Here is a 20,832-nt window from a genome sequence, read left to right as displayed (position 1 = left end):
CTTGAAGCTTTCAATTCTCTGGCTACACCCCTGGCACAAATTAAAGATGTAAAAAAATTTCTTCAGTTAATTCTCAGTTTTTCTTGAGGAAAGGAGAGTGTAGAAAAATGAAACACCCAGATAATACAAAACATTTTCTGTAGTCTTGCCTCTTGGAAAGGAGTTAGTAGATGTATTGTTGTAAGGTACCAGCTCAGCCTGAAATGGGCTATGCTAACTGGTGAGTCAGACTGCTGGGACTTCATTCACAAGCAGAACAGGAATTCTGGAAGTACCCTGTTGGGAAGTGTATTAGTTATCTACTATTGTGAAACAAATTATCACAAATTTAGTGGCTTACAACAATACACCTTTATTATCTCACAGTTTTTGTAGGTTGGAAATTTGGGCAGAACTTCTCTGGATCCACTGCATTAGAGTTTTCCAAAAGGCTTCAATCAAAGTATCAGCCAGGGCTGTGGTGTAATCAGAAGGCTCAACAGAGGAAAGATCTTTTTCCAAGTTCAGTGATACTGGCAAGATTCAGTTTCTTACAGGCTGTTAGGCCGAGGAGCTCACTTTTTTGCAGGGTGTCAAGCTGAGGGTCTTGGTTTCTTGCTGGCTATTGGCCAGAGGCCATCCCAGTTTCTTGTTATGTGGGTGTCTCTACATGGCAACTTGCTTTATCAGAGCATGAAAATTAAGGAAATAAAAGTCTGATGGCAAAACAGAAGTCACAATATTTTGTAGCCTCATCATAGAAGTGACATCCATTATCTTTGCCATTTTCTATTGGTTAGACACAAGTCACTATGTCCAGCCCTCACTCAAGGAGAGGGTATTACACATGGGCATGAATGCCAAGAGGCAAGGATTACTGGGTACTATCTTAGTATCTGCCTACCCCAAAGTGGTTGAGTCCAAAGGGACTGGGTTGGGAGGAGCACTGTGTTTTCACTCTGGTATTGGTGTCTGGACCTGTGCCCAACTTCTGCAGTGAAAGCCTCAGCAGGCTAAAGTAAGAGGAATTGTTTTCACCTAGAAGGATTCAGTGGCACCTCAGAGGTGTGGCTTCCTCTCCTATGTGATAGCATGTGATATTGGTTTGGGACAAGGCATATACTTATCTGTTCTGCATGTAGCACAGCATTGCTTTCTCCTCTCAGCACCTGTGCTCTTTACAGCAGCTTTCCTGCTTCCACAGTGAATTATGGGGAATTCTGGGAGACTGTGTTCTTGTGTAGTGTCCATGTTTTGCTTGGTTTTTTTGTTTGTTTTTTGTTTTTTGTTTTTCTTCCCTTCCTGGGGAGAGAGAACAGAGAAAGGAAAGGTAAGAGATTGTCCTTGTGTTTTTATGCAACTATAAAAGAGAATGTTAAACATTATAGGAATGGATGACTGGTCTGTTTGGGCAGCTTTGTGCATACTGGATACATAGCTGAACACATAATTCTTTTAAGGAATGTATATGGTCTGCTGAGCAATTTCTCTATTTTCTCATCTTCCTTTCTTACTTTGACTCAGTGACCAAGTTTGTTGGAGGCTTTAAGCATTCTAATTTGTATGCAAAACAATAAGGAAAGCCAAATGTAAATTAATTAAGTTTCACAACAGAAGGTTGGTAGGGGATGGTGTTGCTAAACTGACCTCTATTCTATGTTCAAAGATATGTTTTGAACAATGCTTATGATATTCACATATTATTTTGGATGAGTAAGTGGGAATCTTAGCATATTAATTCTATTCTAATTTGTGAAAATTTCTGGCCACTGAAGTGTGTCTATTTATCCATGCATGATTAAAATACACAAAGAGGATGCTGGTATTGATGTCCATTAAGTAACAATAGGCTAAAGCAGAATAATATAGAAAAGAAAAAGGAAGAGATGGAAGCAGAAGAAGAGAAATGTGAAGAAAGTATTTTTTCTGTAGTAATCCTTATCAGATCTCTTTTGAAAGATATACTCAAAGACCATTACAAAATGTTCATATTGTTACTTTTGAACAGTATACTTTAGACTCTTCCTGGAATGAAGGAAAGGATAACAGAAGACCAAAATCTCAGATTTGTTTATTGAATTGGCCCTACAATTTCTTTTGTATACAGTTTTATAATGAGCTTATGATGAACCATTTTTTCCTGAAAACCTAGAGATCTTGGGATGGTGTTTCAGTACCACCTTATGTCTAATATTTATCAAAACAGGAGAGACTAAAGCATTAAAATGTCTAAACTTTATCACACATTTACGTTTGCTGGCAAGACTATACGACAGTTGTTAATATTGAAAATGAGATGAAAGATGTTCTAAATTTATCTTATCAGCACTGTCTTTCAGTGTAATGAGAGTTACCTGACACTATCAAAATGCTCTTCAGCCAGTTGAAACCAGGTCTGAAAAGACATACATTCATTCAGAAGTCATGGCTCAGAAATACAAGAATGATGCCAAATGAAACAGATAATTGTTCATTCACCTGGGAGCCATATTTTGACTGTATTACAGTGCAAGTTGAAAAAAAAAGCAATATTTGCATCAATTTAAAAATCATACTTAAAAGACCTCAGATGGAAACCATACATTTTTTTCAATATCCATATATAAATTAATATGTACCATCTGGGTTATATCTGGTGACATAAAAATGTTGTCTTATGAACGCTGAAGGTGTGAGAACCATCAAGCAGATCCAAGTTGATTTTGACACATTTGTTCACAAAGGAGATAATTCTTTATGTGGTAAGATTTAATCCAGAAAGTAAACAGAAATTTAAGAACTCATCTCAACATACACAATTTGATCAAAGATATAAAACACATTAATATCGATGAGATAAACAAATTGCATTCTACATTAGAAGATTATAAAGCAGGATAATGAAGTTTGAAAAATAGAATCTGCCTTTGGATCTTTTTAGCAAGCGTATTTTGCACCCATTGTGGAAATAAAATATTGTGTACAGAAATTGTGATTCTCCTATATGGGAAAAATCAGTATTTAATTCTCAGTCTGTTTGCTTTCAGGTCCATGTTCTACGCGCTATGCAAATTTCAAAGCTACATTTCTGGGACCCTTGGCAGGGTGCTCAGGCCAAGCGAGGATATTGGGTAGAGTCACAAATTACCCCATGTACTTCCTTTACATTTGCTTTCACCAGGACTTTTATTCAGGTTAAGTCGGTTCAAGGTGAGTATCAAGGGAAACACTGAAGAGTAAAAAAAGCAACAAGAGAGTATGGTGGGAGTTGTGTACCAAAAGGTAACAAAGACTGCTCCACCCAATTGCCTTTGTGGGGTGATGATGCATCTGTTTTGTGTGTATATGCGGGTTGTACTTTTTCCCTACACTATGTGTTGAAGAGGAGGGACTGGGCTGGCCATTGAGGGAGTGGCCCAATTGGCATATGCTGTGTGCATGACCATTCAGCAGGAGAGGGAATAGCCAGTGATGGATCACCCTGACAACACAGCCAGAGGGCTTCCAGGGTCTTCACAGGCTGGTGGCACCATGCAAAATGCACTGTAATCTAACACCTGCAACATCCATGCAGCCTCAAAAAACTGATTTTGACTATAGCTTGAGGAGGACTATCTTCTGAGACAGACTCACATTAAATAAATTCATAAGCCTAATGAAGATAATTTGAAGGCCAATTAATTCTGTTCAGTTCTCTTCAAGGGTTGACAATATTTACTCTACTCCATATAATCTGTCTCAACTCACCTCCTGCTATCTGCCTCATGCACTTTGCTTGGGCTACCCTGACCCTGCACTCTTCCTCAAACACACCAAACATGCTCACTCTATCCAGGGTACTTTTCCTCATTTATCCTTATATCTTGCTCCCTCAGCAGTTTTTGGACTTCTCAGTGAAGCTTTATTCACATCCCTGTTTAAAATGCAACATCAGAGGAGTCACATCAGCAAGATGACTGAATCTGAGGTCCCAGGCTTCACTTTCTCCCACAGATATTTCAGTTAGCAATTATCCTCAGATGAAAAGAACTTTGTGAAAACCCAAAAACTTAGGACTAAGACTGAGTGTAAACCATAGAACTAAATAAAATTATATCATAAGATAAGAGGAATGATTTCACTTTGACTACATCATCATTTCCCTCCTTTAAGACAACACAACACATATGGAAGATCCCCTGAATCAACAGTTTCCATAGTGAGTAAAGAGCTCTAGAGGTAGTCATCCAGCTTCTCAGTATTCAGGGACACTTGTCAGGGAGCTCATCTCCATCTCACCTCAAAGGGAACACTGGGTGTAACAACGGGACTAGACCACCTGGGATCAGATAGAAACACAAAAAGGAGGCTCAAGGATCTTGATGATAGCCCTTTGTTTCCACCGGTGATGCCATCCCAGCCAACAGCAGAGCTCACCCCCAAAACCAAGCTGGTGGCTCCCAGAAGTATAGCAGGACGTTCAACCTGGCTAGAGAGCCCTAGGCAGCCAGCCTCCACACCTAGTCTCAGAGCCTACAGCAGATCCCCACCCAGGCAAAAAGACACAGTCACAACACATTTCTGTAGAGCATAGGGGCTAGTGCCTGGCCTGGGAGTCCAATCAGCAGCCTGGCCCAGACTCACTGCCCACCCCAAAGCTCCACCCAAGCTAGGAGACACCCTCTATAGTGCCCTTCTGTAGAGCACAGGAGTGAGTCCTGCCTAGACCAAGCAGTAGCTTGGCCCAGTTCCAAAGCCTATTCCAAGGCCCCACCCAGGAAGGGAGAGTCCTGTTACATGCATTTCTGCAGAGCTTAAGGGCTAGACCTGCCCAACCTCTGAGTTCAAACAGTGGCCCGACCCAGACTCAGAGCCCATTTCAAAGCCCCACTCAGGCAAGGAGGAAAGCTTCAAATATGCATGGCTACAGAGCATAGCCTTTGGACGCATGTTTTGAGCAGTGACTCTGCCTAGCCTCAGAGTGCTTAACTTCTGCAAGCACAGCCTGCAGCCTTGCCCAACTGAAAAACACAAATAGCAGTAATGCTCAGCCAGGGAATATACCCTGTGACCCTGAAGATTGATACCACAGAAATACAAATGATCATAAAAGATCACTGTGAATAACTATACATCAACAAATTGGATAACCCAGAAGAAGTGGAAAACTTTTTAGAAAGAACCTATGAAGACTAAATTATAAAGAAATAGAAAATTTAAATAGTCCAACAATGAGTAGGGAGATTGAATATGTAATAAAAAGTCTTTCATCAAAGAAAAGCCTAGGACTTAATAGCTTAACTGAATAATTCTACCAAATATTTCAGAACTAGTATCAATCCTTCTCAAATTATTTCAAAACGTAAAAGAGGAAAGAATACTTCCAAACTCATTACATGAGGCCACATTCCCTGATATCAAAGCCAGACAGGGACATGAAAAGAAAAGAAAATTACATGCCAATATCCCTGATGAATTACAGTTGCAAAAATACTCAACAAAAATATTAGCAAATTTAATTCAATCTTACATTAAAAGGATCATTCACCATGATCAAGCAGGATTTATACTGGGGAAGCAAGGATAGTTCAGCATATACAAATCAGTAACTGTGATACATCACATTAACTGAATGAAGGACAAAAATGATATGATTATCTCATTTAGATACAGAAAAACCATTTGAAAAAATTAAATATTTTTTCATAATAAACTCTCAACAAATTACATACAGAAGGAATGTACCTCAACTCATTTAAAGCTATATATGACAGCCCATAACTAACATTATACTTAACACTGATGACAAGGATGTCCACTCTTGCCACTTCTATTCAACACAGTACTGGAAGTCCTTGCCAGAACAATCAGGCAAGAGAAAGAAATAAAATACATCCAAATAGAAAAGAAAGAAGTGAAATTGTCTCTGTTTTCTGATGACATGATTTTACATGTAGATAATCCTAAAGATTCCACCACAAAACTGCTAGAACTAATAAATGAATACAGTAAGTTTGCAGGATAAAAACTAACAGACAAGAATTAGTAGTATTTTTATACACTAACAACAAACTATTTGAAACCGAAATCAAGAAAACAATTCCACTTACAATAGCTAGCGAAAAAATACTTAGAATAAGCTTAACAAATGAGGTTGTATTAATTTTTTCTCATGCTGCCTGGGTAATTTATGAAGAAGAAAGGTTTACCTGAGACTGAGACTGGGTAATTTATGAAGAAGAAAGGTTTAATTGACTCACAGTTCTGCAGGCTGTACAGGGAGCACAGTTGGGGAGGCCTCAAGAAACTTAGAATCATGGTAGAAGGCAAAGGGGAAGCAAAGCAAGTCTTCACATGACCAGAGCCAGGGGAAAAAGAGAGATAGGGGAGGTGCTACACACTTTTAAACAAACAGCACTGGGGGATGGTGCTAAACCACTAGAAACTACCCCCATGATCTAATCACCTTCTACCAGGCCCCTCCTCTAGTTCTAGGGATTACAACTTGACATGAGATTTGGGTGGGACACAAAACCAAACCCCATCAGAGGTGAAAGACTGGTCCACTAAAACCTCTAAAACATTGATGAAAGAAATGAAAGACACAAGAAATGGAAAGATATTCCATGTTTATGAGTTGGAATAATTAACATTGTTAAAATGTCCATACTACCCAAGGCAATCTACAGTTTCAATGCAATCCCTATAAAATTTCAATGTCATTTTTCTCAGAAGTAGAAAAAAGAATCTCAAATTTCAGACGGAATCTCTCTCTCTCTCTCTCTCTCTCTCTCTCACACACACACACACACACACACACACACACACCCCTGAATAGACAAGCCAATTTTGAACAAAAAAATACAAAGATGAAGGCATCACTCTACCTGATTTCAAACTATATTACAAAGCTATAATAATTAAACCAGCATAATATGGGCATGCACATAGACACATTGAATAATGGAACAGAATAGAGAGTCCAGAAATGAACCAACACATTTACAATCAATTGATTTTTGACAAAAGTGTGCCAAGAACACAAGATGGAAAAAGGAAAGTCTCTTCAATAAAACGTGCTGGGAAAATTGGATATAGACCGGTAGAACAATGAAATTAGACCCTTATCTTACACAACATACAAAAATTAACTCAAAATTGATTAAAAACATAAGTGTTAGACCTGAAACTGTAAAACTACTAGAAAAAATCATAGAGAAAATGTTACATGACATAGGTCTGGACAATGATTTTTTTTGGAATCTGACCCCAAAAGCTCAGTCAACAATGAGAAAAAATAAACAAATGTGAAATAATAAACAATAATATGAAAAAACAAACAAAAGCAAAAAAGTGTCTGCACAGCAAAGGAAAAAAATTAGTAAAGAGACAATCTAGGAATGGTAGAAAATATTTGCAAGCCATATATCTGATGAATGATTAATGTCCAAAATATATAAGGTACTTAAACAACTCAATAACAAGAAAACAAATAACCCAATTAAAATTTGGGCAAAGAACCTGAATAGATATTTCTCAGAAAGAAGGCATACAAATGGCCAACAGATAGATGAAAAAAATCTCACCATCACTAATAATTAGTGAAATGCAAATTATAACCACAATGAGCTATCTATCACCTTACACTTGTCAGAGTGGCTGTTATCAAAATGACAAAAGATAACAAGAGTTGGTAAGGACATGGAGACAAGTGAATTCTTTTTTTTATTTCTTAAAAAAAAGGGATACATGTGCAGAACATGCAGGTTTGTTAGATAGGTATACACGTGTCATGGTGGTTTGCTGCACCTATTGACCCACCTTCTAACTTCCCTCCTCTCACCCCCCATCCCCTAACAGGCCTCGGTGTGTGTTATTCCCCTCTCTGTGTCCATGGGTTCTCATTGTTCAACTCCCATTTATAAGTGAGAATGTGCAGTATTTGGTTTTTTGTTCCTGTGTTAGTGTGCTGAGGATGATGGCTTCCAGCTTCATCCATGTGCCTGCAAAGGACATGATCTTAATCCTTTTTAATGGCTGCACAGTATTCCATGGTGTATGTGCACCACATTTTCTTTATCCAGTATATCATTGATAGGTATTTGGGTTGGTTCCACATCTTTGCTATTGTAAATAGTGCTGCAGTAAACACACTTGGGCATGTGTCTTTATAGTAGAATGATTTATGTTCCTTTGGGTATATCCCCAGTAATGGGATTGCTGGGTCATACGGTATTTCTGGTTCTAGATCCTTGAGGAATCACCATACTGTCTTCCACAATGGTCGAAATAATTTACATTCCTGCCAACAGTGTAAAAGCAATTCTAATTATCTACAGCCTCACCGGCATCTATTATTTCCTGACTTTTTAATAATCACCATTCTGATTGGTTTGAGATGGTATCTCATTCTGGTATTGATTTGCATTTCTCTGATGATCAGTGTTGCTGAGCTTTTTTTAAATGTTTCTTGGCCACATAAATGTCTTCTTTTGAGAAGGGTTTATTCATATCATTTGTCCACTTTTTGATGGGTTTTTTCTTGTAAATTTAATTTCCTTGTAAATTCTGGATATTAGACCTTTGTCAGGTGGGTATATTAAACATTTTTCTCCCATTCTGTAGGTTGCCTGTTCACTCTGATGATAGTTTCTTTTGCTGTGCAGAAGCTCTTTAGTTTACTTAGATCCCATCAAGACAAGGGAATTCTTGGGTACTGTTGGTGGAATGTAAATTAGTACAACCATTTATGGAAAACTGTATAAAGGTACCTCTGAAAACTGAGAATTTGAAATCTGTATGTTGAAGAGATATCTGCGTTCTCAATAATCAATATGGAATAAGCCTGTGTCTATCAACAGATGCATGGTTTAAAAAAATATGGTATGCATACACAATAAAATATTATTCCACTTTAAAAAAGAGGGAGGAAATGTTGTCATTTGTGACAACATAGATAAACCTGGAGGACATTACGCTAAGTGAAATAAGCCAGGCACAGGAGGACAAATACCACACAATCTCACTTGTATGTGAAATGCAGAACAATTGAAAACAAAAATAGAGAGTAGAATGGTGGTTACCAGAGGCCAGGGGTTAGGGTTGGGGAGATGGGGTCAAAGGGGACAAAGTTTCAGTCAGATAAGATGAATGAGGTTTTTCAGATCTGTTGCACAGCATGGTGACTATAGTTCATAATAATGTATTGTATGTTTAAAAATTGCTAAGAGAGTAAATTTCAAATGTTCTCACCACAAAAAAGTATGTGAGGTGATGAATATATATGAATTAGTTTGATTTATTCATTCCACACTTATATTCATGTATCGTAACATCACTTTGTACCTCGTAAATATATACAATTATAATTTGTCTATTTATAATAAAATAAAAATTACATAGATCAAATTAAATAAAATTCAATGTCTCCTTACCCTGACCCCATTACCTCTTACCTTCTCTGCTTTATATTTTTTTCTATAGCCCTTATCATCATATGATGTAACTCTATATTTTACTTACGTTGTCAACTTTCTTATTTATTAGAATGCAAATTCTGCTTATTTATTAGAAGGTAAATTCCTTGATGGCAGAGGCTTTTGTCTGTGTAACTCATTGCTATATCTTCAGAGTATAGAACACCACTGGACATAAGGTAGTAACTGACTTAAATATCTTTTAAAATGTGGTTATTTAGTTAACTATTTTACACAGAGAAATATAAGTATGTAAACATAAATATGATAACTTGTGTTACATGAAACTTTACATGATAAATATTACACTATGTATATCCCGACCACTGTATATATTCAGAGTAGACAGTGAAGCTTGGTAAGAATATTAAAAACTAAAAATTTCTTGGGGTGTATGCAACCACACTAAGAAAATAGTTTAGTCACACATGTAGTAGTGACTAAATCTCAAACTATAATCTTGAATATGTTCCTCAAAAACGTAACTTTATTTAATCGTCCTTAATTTCTAGCTTGAGTCTCATTATGCCTGGTAGCAGAATCCATTTCTGACAATTCAGAGTAAATATACTCAGTTGAAGGTAGACTCAGAATGATCCAAAATTATTCTCCTTTTCTTTTTTCTTTTGCTTATTTCTTTTTTTATTATTATTATACTTTAAGTTCTAGGGTACATGTGCACAATGTGCAAGTTTGTTACATATGTATACATGTGCCATGTGGGTGTGCTGCGCCCATTTCTAAACCTTTTTTTACTTATTTCTAAACCTAAGGAAGTTGACTTATCTGGTCCTCGGTCATCATTTTCTACATTGCTGGCATCTGCTGAAATGGCCCCATTCCCACTTGTTCCCTTTGAATGGCTACTGGCAGCATTCCCTGACTTCCTTTCATCTTATATCCAGGACCTTGTCATCATTCTTTCCATTACATTTGTGCCTCTCTGGAGGAGGGTTGGTAGGTACACAGGAAAATTTTTGCATGCTCTCCACGTCACTCTGAAGCACAGGAAACTTCAGAGGAGGATGCTGGTGGGAAGGGGATGTCTTTGAACTGCTTTCCCTAGATAAGCTACACTGCCATTTCTTTTTGACTGCTACTACCTCATTTAATATGGGGAATATCATCACTAAATATCATCACCTTCCAGAGCCACAGACGGAAAATGGGTACGTGTTGACTTTCTCTGAGGGCCCAAGCCTACATGGTCATTAGTGGTAGAGATGCCAGCTGTCCACCAAAATATCATGGTTTTCTTGCCATAGTTTGGAATTATTGGTGGGATGAGGCTATATAACCGGGGACTGAGTTTCCAAGTCCCCTTTTATATCTAGTTGAGGGTATGTGACTAATTCTTGCCAACTGAATATTAATAGAAATGATGTATCTTATTTCTATGCCAGGATTTATAAGAAGCAGATAAGAATTTTTCAATTTCTGTTTTCCCTTTTAGCTACTGGATTCCAAGGCTCTAGAGAACTGAAGAGTCCCAGAATGGAAGGAGCCTGAGAACCTGAGTCACCACATAGAAAAAAGCTGTCCACGAATCAGACCCACTTCCTTGGATTATTGCATAAGAAATAAAATATATTGTATTGTGTCTCCAAATTTGGCTGCTGCAGCAAGGATTACCCTAAAAAATAGCGTTCTGTGGCCACCTCTGTTCTCTGAGGAAATCAAAGACTTTGTCTAGTGTTTCAAACATATGCTTTGAAATTTGAAATTGAGTATTGCCTAGAAAATTTTTATTTGCATTCTCATTGCCATAATCCTTCTGAGGCAACTGGATTCTTCAAGCTGAATGGAAGTTAGGGAGGATATCTTGTAGTTATGGTAGTTTGAGTAGAGGAGGAGATAAACCTCAATGGAGATCATATCTTCTTACCTCCTGTAATAGAGCATCAGGAGGGACTTGCAATGGAACTATACTAAAAGTCTAAGAGTCAATATTTACTTTTCTTGAGACAGTGCTTAGATGAGCTTTGCTGGTATCTGCCTTGGTGACCTTCCTTTGTCCTTCTTTGTTTGATCTGCACTTCTGACTAATACACGATTCCTTTAGATTTATTCATCATTGCAATCAAATTATCTTCAATGTTGATGACTGGAATTTATTTGAATTTTCAAGGTGACCGTTTTTATCTGTGTTCTCACCAACTGTACATTTATTTGATAAAGTATATATCCAAGGATAATCAAATGTCCCCTAATTCTATGATTTTGGGAGCAGAAACTGTCTACCCACTCCCCATGTTCTTCAACACTGGCTTTTTTGGGAGGTATGCCTTTCTTTTGTGATTTGGCAACCAACTCACAGCTTCCAAGAGCCGAACTAAATCTATATCCCTAATCCAATTACTAGGCAAAATCTCTGGAGTTATAGAAGGTCATCCATGATAGTTGTAGACATATATGGAAAGATTACCTTTTATACATTTTTAGTAAGCAAAGGAAAAGGCTCTGATGATGGATACAGGGAGTTGAAATAATATGCAGAGATGCGGAGAACGCTGGCTGTGGCATCTTGCAGGGCTAGGCTAATACAAATGTAACTACTATCACTCAGTACAAGGATTCAGCTGAGATAGCAAAAATTCAGTTTAAATAATAATAGTCACTTAATTTTTTAGTTTAAATTGTAAAATATTTTATAACCAGGGGTCCCTATATTTCCAGATTATTCTTTATAAGGAAATGAGTACTGTTAAATATTTATTAGGGAGTACTGAGCATCATATTGGATTGTTCTGCTTGTTGTGTCAACTAAAGTCTTCCCTTTAATTTTAGAAATAGGAAATTAATTTAATATCAGTTCTAGGGATTATTCAAACATCTGCATGTTTAACAGGAACTTAAACATCGTTGACCTTATGAAAGTGGGATATATGTTTTTCTTCTAGAAGTGGAAGGGATTGCTCCATGCACTCTCTCTGCACGTCTCAGATAATGAAACTGAGACCCACAAAGGTAAAACACTTGCCTAAGGTTATTCTTTTACTACACAATGAGAAAGAACCACAGAAAAATGCGTATTATGAGAAAAAGAATCACTGACAATAGGGAATGTGTTTGTAATATAATCAAGATTGATCATATATACTCATGTATTTATACACACATTTATACACACACACATACCCAAAGAATAGAGTGTTCTCTCGCTCTCTCTCTCTTCCCCCACACCCATTTTTGAATATTTGTTAATTAGGCAAAAACATGGAATGTCAATGTATTAAAATGCATGAAACAGCCTACTACTTTTCTATATTTTTAGAATAGTATTTGCTATGGAAACATATTCAGAGGCCTTGACAGAGGAACCACCTAACGAAATTGAAAATAAGTAAATAAATGAGACACCCAAATATGCATACTGAAGCAGTCTGAATGTTCACTTAAAACTCTGATATAACAATGAACTAAATTATGGCAATCATTGTTATTTTGCTAAGGACTTTGATGTTCATTGAATTCTTATAACAACCTAATGACTAATATAAGGATTATCATTTTAAAGAGGCAGAAGCTGAGACTCAGTTTGATTAATGAAACTTTTTACATAACTATTAAATAGTAGACCAAAATCTGAACACAATTTTGTCTCATTCCAAACCCTCTCCCTCAGTATAACATGTTACTTTCTTCACCACCCAAAAAAAAGGAAGTTCAGCTTTTTTCAAACTCACTTCCTTTTTTGTTTCAGATTCACTTTTTACTATAACAACTTTACTGATGTACTTGTCCAGATGTTTGTTAGGTCCCTTGTACTCATGTTCTCTAGTGCACATCAAAGGCATTCGAACAAATAGGCGATTGGTTGCCCTACTGACTAGAAAGTTAGCATCCAGACGAAGGGAATTTTCCATTAAAAAAACTTACAAAATTTAATAGTCCATGAAGACAAATTCTTCCTCAATCATCTCCTTACTGATCTCCAAAGAGCCATCGAGTAAGAAGGGGTGATCATCAGTAAAACATAGCAGTAACTTAAAGATGAAAATTATATTTTGAAACATAAATCATCAATGATGTTATTGCACCTACCATTTCTTTCTTTTTCTTTCTTTGAGTATGACACACACAACTACGTGGATGGCATTAGAATCTAGGGTAGAGGTCACAAGGTGAAACCTGGCTGAGCAGAACAAGTGTTTCCCACCCTTGCTTGCTTTCACACAGCCTCCTAAGGAATCTTCTCAGCAATGCCCGTAAGTCCAATCAGTATCTTAAAGAAGGTTAGTGGACATGAAGAAGAACTAAAAAAATCGCCTTTCTTTCAGACACTTAGCACTTTTTTGTAGAGTACAGTCTAGGTGCTATTCCTTGTGCCAAGTCAGGGAAGAATCAGTCAAGGCTGGTGCACTCAAGGAGCCTACAGTCTAACAATCTGTAATGCTCTTTTTCTTATCAACATTCCCGTGGTTGAGGTTGGACTAGCACTTCATCAGCATTATGAACTAAGTTAGCTAATTGTATGAAATATATGGCAGTATGGCAGTTCCAACTAAGACACTGAAGACTCATGAACTCATGAGAAATAAATTCCAGCCCATTGACATATTAAGAAACACAGTAGTAGCCAATAGCACATTTCACGACAAACCTTAAGCTGCCTTCTAGATGCTGGTGTACACTGGAGGATAGAGTTCAAAGGACAGACATTTATCTTTATCACACATTTGTACAAAGACTACTCCAGACAGGTAAACATTTCCAAGTTTAATTTGTTTCCATCACTGACCATCGGCTTTAATTATTCCTCTAGACCATTTGCATGGTGTTTGTTATGCAAGTACCCTCATTAGAAAATAGGATATTGCTTTAAGAACGCATCCAGTTTTCTTCTCTGCCCATAGCCTATAGCTTTTGACTTCAGCCTGCACACTCTTTTCTCCACCCAAATGTCATAACCACCTCCCCCTAATCCATGAAATCAAATCTCTGGTGCATGAATGTCAAAACAATGTGCTAATGTGGAATCCAGCCACCCAAGTTTGCTCTAAGCACAGCTCTTGCAAAATCCAATCCATTTTATCACTCTGTCTTTGTGCTGGATTTAGCAGCTTCATAATTCCACACCTCTGTCAACGAGACCCTCATTATGCAGGCTTCTAAACATTTTACTTGGGGAAAGAATAAACAACATATTTAGTACTAATGAGGTGAGATATTGCTTTTACATTTGCATAACTGTTTAATGATTGTGGTATCTTCAGCACTTTGGACTCAGGAAGCTTGCTTTGATTGATGCAGTGTTTCAATGAGAAGCTCTTGCTGACAACCAGCTACTTGCAGAGTGCAGTTTGTCCCATAATCTGGATGTGGGGCTTCACAACTATTGCAAAATAGAGCTCCATCTTCCATTCACCATGGATGCTCTACAGGTTGCAATGTTATTCATGTTGTTTACATTTGAGCATAAACATTTAAAATGGAGTGTTTATCAACCAGATAAATTTAATGATATTTTTTCTTGTATTTTTCTCCCCCTCCCCTCTGCAGTACAATGACTGTAAAACACCAACAATTTTAAATATTTTCTCTTGCCCTAATTTATCCCAATTCTTCCCGCCTGCATGAGTCTTTCAAAGATCATTTACTTAAACAAACATTATTTGGTATCATCCTGTAAAATAGAGTTATATATTCCAGACTAAGCATAACTGATAGCAGCAACTTTTGATCTCTAAATGGAAAGAATTTGGGATCAATAGAAGAACTGCAAAACTAATCTCAGGATATGTCAAATGCAAAGGCGACATGAAAAGAATAGAGCCTTGTGGCCAAGAAGAGCTAGATTTGAATCCCAGCTGGGCTACTTAGTAACTCAGTGAACTTGGGCTACTTACTTAATTTGACACTTAAGTTCTTTACCCATAAATGGGTATTTAAAAATATCAACCTCATTTGTTCTAAGGACTGACGAGATAATGCATGTAAAAATGCTATTGTATGGGGTCTGGTGCATATTAGGCAACTCCATACACCTTTGTTCTAGTCATTATTATTAAAACACTCACAGTAAGGCGAGTACATAGATGACTGATAACCCTATATGGAAAAACAGAAGCAGTGATACAGCTGAGCGTTCACAAGAATACTAGAGAAGAGCAGCTTTTCTCCCTGTGTTTAATCCCTAAACTTTGAGAGCCATGGCTACTCTCAATTCACATCCAAACCTTGAACACACGTAAGGGACCTTAAAGAGTTTCCAAATTATTCGCCTGCCAGTGGAGAAAGGACCTATTCAGTTATGTGAGACAGTCCTCAAGCAAAAAACAGTCAGTGCCTTGCAACATGATGAAGTTTTAAACCCTAAGTCTCTATGAAAGCCATGCTAGCCTACCAGAGATCACATCCAAAGGAAGACATGAGAGAGGTCTCAAATCAGGCTGGGAGACTCTAGGGAGATATGCAGCGTAGCCTAGCAGACTCTTTCTTCAACAGGTACTTTTTCTACCTCTACTCAGAATACCAGGTATAGAGTCTGTAAACCTGGATATAAATTCGGATTCTATCACTCACCAATCTACAAAAGAGAATTCTGTCCTTTTTACTTCAAGCAGTTATTGTAAGAATCACATGGGATGATGTAATAAAGAGTGCTTAGTAAATTTTAAAACAATTTACATATACTTGTTACTCTCCAGCTGAGATGAACAAAGTAAGACACTATTTAATTAGATATTCAATTTAAATTTACTTTTTATTTTTCTTAACTAGTAAATGTGGGTCTTAAGAGTAGGAAATTTATTTTTCCTTTATAAATACCTGGGGTAAAATGTCAACATTAGCATTATTAGATAATCTCAGGGCAGAAGACAGAGCCTTGAGAGCAGACCATGCTTAAATACCTGCAGATCACTTTAGTTACTTTTATCCAGAACATATCTGTGGTCCATGAAATGATAAAATAGAGTTAACTATTATTATTATAGAGTAGGCTAAAAAATTACTGACAAAATGTGGGTTTTACAATGAATGAGCAGAGTTTCTGAAATATTTTAAATTCTACATAGATTTAAATCTTTTAAATTCCACATTTACATGGATGAGATTTAATGAGTTTCACCTCAGTAGGACATCAGAGTCCTTCCCTCAGGGGAAGAAAAAAAGTATGGTCCATTAGTACCTAATAGGAAATAACATACATTTAAATTTATTGCCTAGACTCATTTTACTTCTATTTGTATAAGGTACATATTTTGCTAGATAATATTATAAAATCAAATAAGTTAGCACAGAACTACAACATGCTTTTTTTTTTTTTACTTACCCTATATCATATCTTTCCTTCAAATTTATCTATGTGAATACATAAATCACAGTAAAGTGTCATGAAACATAATCCGATTTGATTTTAAAATCTACACTGGAAATCGTTATTCTGGAGCACAATAAAAATTTCTTCCAAAAAATTTCTTGAATTGAGAAATTCAATAAATACAGTTTAGGTTCTTTCTCTGGTTGAATTGCTTCTACATTTCAGGCACTGTGCTGGGGCATGGAGTATTGACATGAATCAAACATGGTGCTGCCTTTGCACACAGCTTGGCCTGCGAAGCCTGTGGCCTGGCTAGCACTGTCATAACCCTGGCATGTGGTATGAAGAGAAAGCAGCAAGTGTGAGCATAAAGATTTGAGAATAAGTGGGAAAGTTGATGAAAAAAAAAAATTGGAACTGAGTGCGAAGAAAGAGGAGAGGCTCTAGGACTCCCAAAACTATCATTGAGAAAGAATTTCAGATGTCACTTACTCTTCGTAAATAACTGTTTATAGGTGAGTTTTAAAATTTTATAGCTCCAACAAAATGCCAGGTTTAATGTTTCATATTACAGAATACACTGCGAATTGCTGCATTAAAATAAGGATTGGCTAGAGACTTCAAGCTGTAAAAGTCTGTTTTCATGTCTTTATTATGTTTTGGTATATAGTGATCATACGGCAGTGAAAATAGGGTAAAACAAAGCTTTTAATAAATGGAGAATTAAATAAAAATTTGGTGCTCAGAACTATAATTTCAAATCATTAGTTGGGTATTTGCGCTTGGACACTATGGAGAATTATTTTCATTTACGCTTGGTTAAATGCATGCAATGTTGCTGCAATTTGTTGTATCACTGAGATGGCTGGCATCCTATGAGCTAGAAATATGGGTTGAAGTACCACTTAACTTAAATGTTAAATCTTTTCCAAATCAGTGGCAATGAGTTGCCAATTCTTATTTTAAAAAGGGGTATGAATTAGTTAAAAAAGATTACTCATGATTCATCTAATGTTATTGTGTTAAAAACACAACTTGGAAATTTACTCATTTTATGGATTTCACTGTCCCCTACAATATTAATAAACAGGAGAGACAAAATCTGGGTTTCTTTAATAAAGCATTATGTGCATATCTACAAAAGCATGGCAAAGATATGGAAATCCACTTTTCTGAGAACTAATTCCTTTCAACCCCTCTAGCTTTCACGCATTGTCCTTTTACGAGCCATCTTCTGTCCCTGCCTAAGGCAGGGTCATAGGAGTTGGTGACACTCTCATGGCAAGAATAGCACCACTGCTGTTAAGCAGAACATTTTTTATCTCATACATGAATCTTTAAAAATGTGACTACTTATTGGTCTAGTGCTTCTTGATTCTCTAACCTGCTTTCCATTTCTTTTGATGCCTACAGTTATCCAGCCTTTATCCTTTTTGGCAACAGGGTTTACTAGGGCTCCCTTAAACATACCCAAATTTGGACCTAAGTGCAAGATTTCAAGTTTCCATTCATCCCACTTTCTCTGTGATTTGAAAATACCTGGGCAGTTACACCAAAACGTCTGTTACATTTTGCTTTTTGAAAAAAAATAACTAAATGGTGAAAGGCTCATACAGAAAATACGGGCTCCCACAGAAGTTAATGCAGTCTATTTTTTATAGATGAATTAACTGCCTACCATAAATGGTAAGGAAAGTAACAGATTTGATGACAGCAGCAATCTTTTAGATATACTAAATGCACTATGCATGCATTTCAACAAGTTAATATGATGTATTAGAAAAAACAGTACACATTTTGCCTCAATTAAAAAAAAATCAGTTTGTCGAGGAACACACAACTCATCACAAGTAAACCATAAGAAAAGGAAAAAAGAGAGGAAAGAAACAGAGAGGAAAAAAACATTTTGTCCTAACTACATTTGACAGGAGTACCAGAATGTGAATAGCAGAGAAATTCCATCTTCTCCCATCTTCTCACAACTTCCCGAGGCAGGTGTCAGTGCTATTTACATGTGTCTTCTGTTTTTTAATCAGAGAAGTAAATATTTACAGTGGATGTTTATTTTCTGCAGACTTTGGGGGCTTAAGAAAAGTGTCTACACAGAAAATGTTTCTAAAAGCTGAATGTAGATTTGTGTTTGGTTTGTATTTTATTAATATATATCAGTAGACTTGACTCTAGCTTGAATTTTAAGGCTTTACATTGAGCTTAGTAGGTAATAATTATTCATCATTCTATGCAGTTTTCATGATCATGGTGGTCTTTCTGGCTAGGTAAGTTTATGCTGTTTTGTTATTTACACTGACCTGGTCCACCTCCTGCATGTGGTATTCTAACCATCTCTTGGTATATGAGGGTGGGGTGGAAGGTGGGTTGCTAACCATGGGTTTGCAGTCATAATTGACTGGTATTAGAATGGAGGATTCCTACTGTAGACAACATGAGTTGCTAAGATTCAGTCATAGGTAAAAGCCACTGGGAAGTGTCAACACCAGAACCTCAACATCACCAAGTCCAAATGCTAGCACACACAGGGGTAGAAGTAGAAAATTCAGTTTTTTGTCACTGAACCAGCAGTTTATATTGGGAGAAGTGGGGCTCATATCATAAGTAAAACGGGAATAAATAAGAAAGTTCCCAAGGCAATGGACTCTAACAGGGATATAGGTAGAGGTAAAAGGTGAGTGTGCCAGGGAGGCTAAAATTGTTAAAACAAAGTAAACACATCTTTGGGCATATACTGATATTCCTGACATTTCCTAGCAGTGTAAATTGTAGCTATTATTTCTACCAAACCATTAAGTTGTTTTTTTAATCCATCACCAATACACTTAGAAAATAGAACTATAAGAATTCTTGAACTTCTCTAGCTTAGTTTAGAGTAGTATGAAACAAGCAGCAAAAAATAAATGATGAATTTTAAGAACACCTACGAAAATTCAATTCCCTGATGCACATTAGATTTACCTAGACAGGTGGAGGTTTGTTATTATTGTTGTCGTCGTTGGTTGGTTGGTTTTTGTTTGGTTTTTAAATATTCCAATCCCTGGGCTCCACTCAAACCAATTTAGAATATCTGGAGGTTAGTCTCAAACACTAACGTGTGCTTCAAAGCTTTCTAGGTGGTTTAAACACACAGGCAAATTTAAGAACCACTGGTTGAATTCTACCAGTCTGGAAGTCAAGTTCAGCATTTTAGGAAAAATTGAGACAAGTCATTAACTAAATTTTTAAGTATGAAATATTATGAAATAGAGATGAGATAGTTAAGTTACTAGTCCTTGAAAATTTCATTATATTGATTAATTCATTCAATAAACATTTATTGAATGCTAACTCATACCAAGTGTAGTACCAAGGATATGAACAAAAAGCAAAATCTCAAGCAACTTAACATCTTTTGTCTTTAAAGGAAACCCCAAACACACAACTCCTTTCTACCTAGGGACCATGAAAAGGGACTAGGGATAGCCCAAGGCCATTTAGGAATTTCTCTGGACCTCTTCATTTGTTTGTATCTGGTCTTTCATGGATGTTCTCCACTTGACCTGATATCCTCCTCCCTGCAACCCTGATTCAATCTCTGGCCGTATGAGTCTGCTATTTACATGTGACTGTCTCATCATTTTACTCTTAGATTTCCCTTATACCTTTGGTCTTTATGGTCCTCCCTGACTTTCTGTTCCAGGCTTCCTTGAATAGGTTTTGGTTTTTTAAAGAATTATTCTTTTGGTAATTCTAGTTTACTAGTAAAAAAAAAAAAAAAAAAAGGAGAATTCCATTCATATCCATTTACTCTTATACTTCAGGAAATAAATTTTGATGTATCTGAGCAACAAATCCATTTTCTACAAGTTATTCATGCAGGAGATCAGTTAGGTAAATCATAACTAATAGCTTAGAAAACTCAGGCTCGTAAAAAATGGGTCTCAAATTGGGTTTTATGTCTGAATCAACTGGTGGTAGCAGGTGCAGGGGAAAGGGGTTTGAAAATAGGATTCTTTGGTACCATTTAGAGTAACTGAATTAGAAACTCAGGGTTGGGGGGATGCATGGAAGGTGAACAACCATTTTTTTAAAAGCTTGCCAGGTAAGTTTCATGCAGGATGAGGGTTTAAAAGCACAGTCATAAAAGAACATATGAAGGTGGAA

General features: G+C 36.8%; 1 long non-coding RNA gene across 1 annotated transcript in view; it reads right to left on the bottom strand.

Moving 5' to 3' along the window:
• Positions 1-332: 332 nt before the first annotated feature.
• LOC135964545 (uncharacterized) overlaps positions 333-20,832 on the bottom strand; it is a 70,816-nt gene continuing 50,316 nt past the window's right edge. The window contains exon 3 of the long non-coding RNA XR_010577030.2: positions 333-1,281. This is a non-coding gene — a long non-coding RNA (uncharacterized lncRNA). The remainder of the gene's footprint in view (positions 1,282-20,832) is intronic.

The sequence above is a fragment of the Macaca fascicularis genome, chromosome 8 (genome assembly GCF_037993035.2).
Source record: "Macaca fascicularis isolate 582-1 chromosome 8, T2T-MFA8v1.1".
Classification (NCBI taxonomy): Eukaryota; Metazoa; Chordata; class Mammalia; order Primates; family Cercopithecidae; genus Macaca; species Macaca fascicularis.
This window is presented reverse-complemented; position numbering and strand designations above follow the sequence as displayed.